The sequence below is a fragment of the Ictidomys tridecemlineatus genome, chromosome 5 (genome assembly GCF_052094955.1).
Source record: "Ictidomys tridecemlineatus isolate mIctTri1 chromosome 5, mIctTri1.hap1, whole genome shotgun sequence".
NCBI lineage: Eukaryota > Metazoa > Chordata > Mammalia > Rodentia > Sciuridae > Ictidomys > Ictidomys tridecemlineatus.
Window position 1 is genome coordinate 63,580,231 of NC_135481.1, and position 5,644 is coordinate 63,585,874.

The 5,644-nt window shown below is 51.8% G+C and overlaps 1 long non-coding RNA gene across 1 annotated transcript; it reads right to left on the reverse strand.

Moving 5' to 3' along the window:
• Positions 1–296: 296 nt before the first annotated feature.
• Positions 297–3,857, reverse strand: LOC144377546 (uncharacterized). The gene is made up of 2 exons (XR_013438541.1): positions 3,716–3,857; positions 297–2,500 (listed from the first exon to the last, which is right to left on the reverse strand). It is a non-coding gene; the product is annotated as an uncharacterized LOC144377546 (long non-coding RNA).
• Between the last annotated feature and the right edge of the window lie 1,787 nt (positions 3,858–5,644).

The following is a 5,644-nucleotide window of genomic DNA, read 5'->3' on the forward strand; positions in this document are numbered from 1 at the left end:
CCATCTCCTGTGTGCATTTTATGGTACCCACTGATAACTGGCTACTTAATAGACATTTCTAGGCTTCTTGTCCACGTGTTGCTTTCTTTTTTCTTTTTTTAAAGAGAGAGTGAGAGAGACAGAGAGAGAGACAGAGAGAGAATTTTTTAATATTTATTATTTAGTTTTCAGCGGACACAACATCTTTGTTTGTATGTGGTGCTGAGGATCGAACCCGGGCCGCACGCATGACAGGTGAGCGCACTACTGCTTGAGCCACATCCCCAGCCCTCTTTTTTTTTTTTTTATTAATAAAATTTTTTAATTGTAGTCGAACACAATATCTTTATTTATTTATTTTTATGTGGTGCTGAGGATCAAACCCAGCCCCCTTGCATGTGCTAGGCAAGTGCTCTACCGCTGAGCCACAACCCCAGCCCCAAAGTAAATCTGCCTTTTTTTTTTTTTTTTTTTTGTGGTGGTGGGGATTGAACCCAGGACCTTGTGCATGTGAGGTAGGAAGCACTCTACCAACTGAGCTATATCCCCAGCTACCATAGAAAAGGACAAAAGTTCATTTTTGCAGACTTCCTTGCTGCTAAAGGTGATCTATTTTGCTCATTGAGAACCAAGGGACCCTCTGGATGTTTTTTTCCCTGATAAAAATATAGCCCATGCTAGGCATCAAGGGATCACATTTTGACTAACAAGGGTCACTGTGACTCTGGCTAGAGGTGTCCTCCTCTTCCTGAATGCAAAGGTCACTCTCGTATTTACACACAGAGTTGGGGTGAGTCATCTTCCTACTGAGACAACCAGAAGGCTCCTTCCTGCCAAAGGTCCACGAGCTGCTTTGTGTCACCAGTCCCCGGTGGTTGCCGATGGGTTTGTAAATCAATACGTGAGCTGGCAGAAAGTAGAGTCCCTGGTCATGAGGTTTCAAACTGTTTCCACGGTCCTGTGTCCTGCCGGTACCTGCTGCCTCAGTCAGGACATCCTTTCTGATCTGATACCCAGGCTGTTCAGCCACAGGCCACAGGGGCTCTACCTAGAGTTCCTCCTTACTTTTGGGTCCTGCCATCCCAGCTGTCACTTCAGCTGCACTGAGCTGGTGATCAGGGGTAGGACTACAGGTAGGCTTTTTTTTAGTTACTATTCCATGATGGCATTTTTTTGTTTGTTTCTTTTTTTTTCCCATGGCTCTGGGAATTGAACCCAGGGCCTTGTGCATGTGAGGCCAGCGCTCCACCCCTGAGTGACACTTCCAGTCTTCATGATTCTAACAAATCCAGCTGGCAAAAACAGTGATAGTGGAATTTCAGGCTGGCAAGAAAGAGTTCTGGCTGGCACAGTAGCACACGCCTATAATCCCAGCAGCCCTGGAGGCTGAGAAAGGAAGATTGCAAGGAAATAGGGAGATGCTAAGCAACTCAGTGAGACCCTGTCTCTAAATAAAATAGGGCTGGGGATGTGGCTCAGTGGAGTGCCCCTGAGTTCAATCCCTGGTACCCCCCTCCCACCATAAAAAAAAGACTCCTGGCAGAGGCCCACTATCCCCTACCAAGTCCTTGATACCTTTATGCCTTAAAGTCCCCTCTCAGGGAGGACACACCTACTCCTGACTGACAGCATCCCACAGGCTGCTCTGCAGCTCTGAAACCTCACAGAGAGGCCCTTGGTGACCAACCTGCTGGTCCTGGCAGGTTCCTCTCGCTGGTGCCTTGCTTCATTTCTCTGTTGTCTTTTACAGCAAAATCCCCCAATTAACTTGCCTGTTCTGCAGCTCCGTCTCCTGCCCTGTCCCCACCCAGGCTCTTCTCAGGCCTTGGTCCCTACCACCCTTTGAGTGGCCCAGTTCTCCAGATTTCATGAGCCAGGTTGTCCGTATCTCACCTCACTCACCAACCCTTGAGCTGTCCTCTCTGTGCACTTGCCCCCAGAGCGAATCTTCTTCTTCTTCCCTATCTTAGGCTGGTGGGGCCTCCTCTTTCTGACCTCCCCATGTTGGACGTCCTCCCGCCTCTTACCCTGCTGGGTGTTTCCCCAGGGAATCCCATCTCTCCCCTGCAGCAGGTCCCACGTGAAAGCAGATGAAATGCGTTTCTCCAGCCTGACCAGCCACCGTGGCCTTCCTCAGCTCCAGACTCACAGAGACTCAGCACCTCCACTGGGGTGGTGACAGGCTCTCTGAACTTCATAGGTTCCAACAGGATTTGAACTCCCCCTCGCCACTACCATCCACTCAGAAGCTCACACCGACACAGGAGTTGAATTTGACTCCTTGCCCCTCACAGGGCACCGCCACCCCACCCTCAGCTCAACTTTCAATGGGTGGCTCTTGATCCATCCCTTATAGCCACCCCCAAAGCAAATCCCCTGTTGCCTCTTCCCCCTGACCTACTGCAGTTGACCTTGGCTCTTCCTGCCTGCTCCCCACGCGTCCTCTGTTTCCACATAGCAGAGCAATCCTTGTCAGCCTGTCAGGTTACATCACTCCTCTGTCCCAAACTTTCATGGCCTCCTGTCAGACACAGAGAAGAAGGTGAACCCCACAGGCCCCTGTAATTTGGCTCTGCAGACCCCTCAGCCCCATTCACCATGGGGCTCTCCTTGCTCCACCCCCTCAGGCCCTTTGACCTTCTTCTTATGGCTCACACAGGCCTAGTTCCTCTGGCCTCGCAACCACCATATTTGCGGTTCCTTCTTGAAATGCTCTTCTCCTTAAATCTCCATGCCCACTTCCTTCCTTCATTTAGGTCTCTCTCCGCCCAGTGTCTTCTCTAGAAGACTTCCCTGAGCCCAGAGCAAAAATAGCTCACCTCCCTGCACATCGACTATTCTGTCTTTCCTGCCTCACCTCATACTCGCTCCTGACCAACCAATAGCCTTGACTGTTACTTCTCAACTTCTTTATTGTTCTATTGGCTGCTGCCGGACTCACTCAGATGTGAACTCCTTGACAGCAGGGCTCCTCTGCCTTGTTCACAGTCAACCTGCGGGGGCCACATGCTGCCTGACACAGGGAAGAGCAGAGGACGGGGGTGAACAGAAGTAGTTGCAGACACAGCTGAGAGGAGATGCCCAGGAGGCCACCTGGGCCCCTGAAAGATGCTCTGGGGAGGGAGCTGCATCGAGTCCATGGTCACCTGAGTCATTGCTGCTTCTCTGTGTCTGATTCCCAGGGACCCCCTTGGCCAGCCTCATGGGCCAATTGGACCCAGTCTCCTTCTTTCCCAATCCTGGGTCTCCAGAGGCCTAAGATAAGAAGCAGGGCTTCCTCTGCCTCCCCCAGGTCAAAGCCCTGAACGATGAGCAGGAATGTAGGTGCAGTAGGGGGACTGATGGGTGGTTCTTTTCCTTCTGCCACTTGGGCCCAGTTCCCCTGGATGACCCTGTAAGCCCCTGTATGGTTCTTTGAGCTGAGAAGCCCACTGCTATAGACTGAATCATGTCCCCCAGATTCCCTGTGTTGATGTCCTAACCCTCAATGCAACTGTCTTTGGAGATAGATCTTTTAAGGATGTAAGTAGTTCAAAGAGACTGTTAAGGGTGGGGGTCCCTGATCCAGTGGGATTAGTGAGAGCCAACTAAAGGAGCAACGTGGGTGTTCCCACTCTGTCTTCTTCTCCCCACTGCCTTATCCTTTCTCTCTTCCTCACAGAAGAGGCCAAGCAGGCACACGGCAAGATGGCTGCTACCTCCAAGCCAAGAGGAGTGACCTCAGGATGAAACTTACCTTGCTGTTATCTCTGTCTTGGACTTCCAGCCTCCCAAACCATGACATGTAAATTTAGGCTGTGTAAGGAGGACCCAGCCTGGCTGAGCAGGGTGAGCACACCTAGAATCCCAGAGACTCCAGAGGCTGAGGCAGGAGGATTACAAGTTTGAGGCCAGCCTTGTCTTAAAATAAAAGATGAAAAAAAAAAAAAAAAAGCCTGAGGATGTGGCTTAGCAGTAGAGCACTCCTGGGGTTAGTCCCCAGTACCCCAAGGCCCAGGCTGTGGTATCTTGTAATAGCAGCCTGGGTAGACTAGCACCCCCACCTTGGAGGCTCCAGCTGATGTAGAGTAAGCAGATTAACCCTGGAGCGGACTAAGGGAAATAAGTGAGTAAATAAATAGATATTCCACCTGCCCTTTTATTTACTACCCTTGAAATCCTACCCTTAGAAATTCACCCTTAAGGAATGAGAGGAATGCATCCCTGTCTCCTGCAGGAAGCCTCCCAGGCCCAACTCTCCTGGCCCTCCAGAAAGGCACCTCCCTCAGCTGAGGTCTCTCTTCCACCTCCAGCCCTTCCTTCCCCAACTGCCTCAGGGCCAGGCAAACCCTCTCACCTCCCCCAGTGAACAATGGGTCTGTGGGCAGCTGGACCTGTTTGTTCCTCACAGTGGAATCCTCCAAATAGCAGAGATTCCTAAAACTTGCTGTGAAAAGAAAAAAAAAAAAAAGAAAGAAAGAAAGAAAGAAAAAATTCTAGGGAAGGGGGTTAAGGGTCTGGATTCTAGAACCCATCCCCAGAGCCTGATCCATTTGCTGTGGGCCTCCACCTGGAGGCTGCATTTTAAGCAAACATGCTGGTCTTTTCCCATAAAATATCTTCAGATGACATGAGAAAGACTGTAAGAAACAGTGATGCCCAGCTTCACCCTCAGGGCCCTTGGGTTGTCTGTTCCACTGTGTCTTGGGCATTAGAATTTTGAAGGCCTCCCGCCCCCCTCCCCTAGTTCTCTTCCTGCTGATTCCGCCTTGCAGCCAGGGTTGACAGCCCCTGACTTACCAGGCGGTGACCTGGTGAGTGGCTGGGTTGGTGGGGACAGGCGGGCATCTTTCCGGGAGTGTGAGTCATTCCATGGGACTGCCAGCTGTGGACAATTCAGTCTGCTGGGCCTTTCCCTAGGCTCCCTGGCCAGGCCTCTGCTGGTTGCTGGGGAAATACAAAGAGAAATGGTTCCTCTCAGAGTTTCCATTCCCCATGGAAGACACTGCTGGAAAGTGGTTTGCAGCCAGGCTGGGTGCCAGGGATGAGAGCAGGGGGAGGGGAGGGAACGGCTGCAGGCGAGGGGGCGAGTGGGCGTCCACCCTGCCAGGTCTGGCCGCGTCTGGGCTTGCCCAGTCTTTTTAGAGAAACTGCCATGAAGGGGCTACTATGGATGAGAAAATGAGGTCCACAGAGTTGAGGCTCCTGGCCTTGAACTCAGTTGTAATCAATCTCAACAAGGTTCTCCCTTCAAGAGCAGAAACAGGGCTCCAGTATCCAGGCCCAGGTTTGCTTCCTGAGGACTATGGTGACCTTGGGAGCTTGCTGACCAGGGATTAGGATCCCTCGGTCAACTAGGGGCTCCATCTGCTAAATCTCAGCACCACCACCCCAGTCCTCTTATGTATCCTTCCACCTGTTCTGGTCTGATCTCTCCCTGACCTTGAGATTCAGTAGGGGCAGGGGAGGATGCCCATCTTACCCACATTCATTGCCTGACTCACCACCCCAGGGCAGAGCAAGCACTCCGTAAATCAGGTACCAGGGAACTGTGAGTGGTAGGGGAGTCCTGAGGTGGCCCAGGGGCTGCAGAGTTGGAAGTGGCCTGCGATTGGAGAGACAACACAGAAAAGGTAGTGGTCCAGAGCACTGTTACCCAACCTAGCTGAGTGGCTCTGGACTGGCC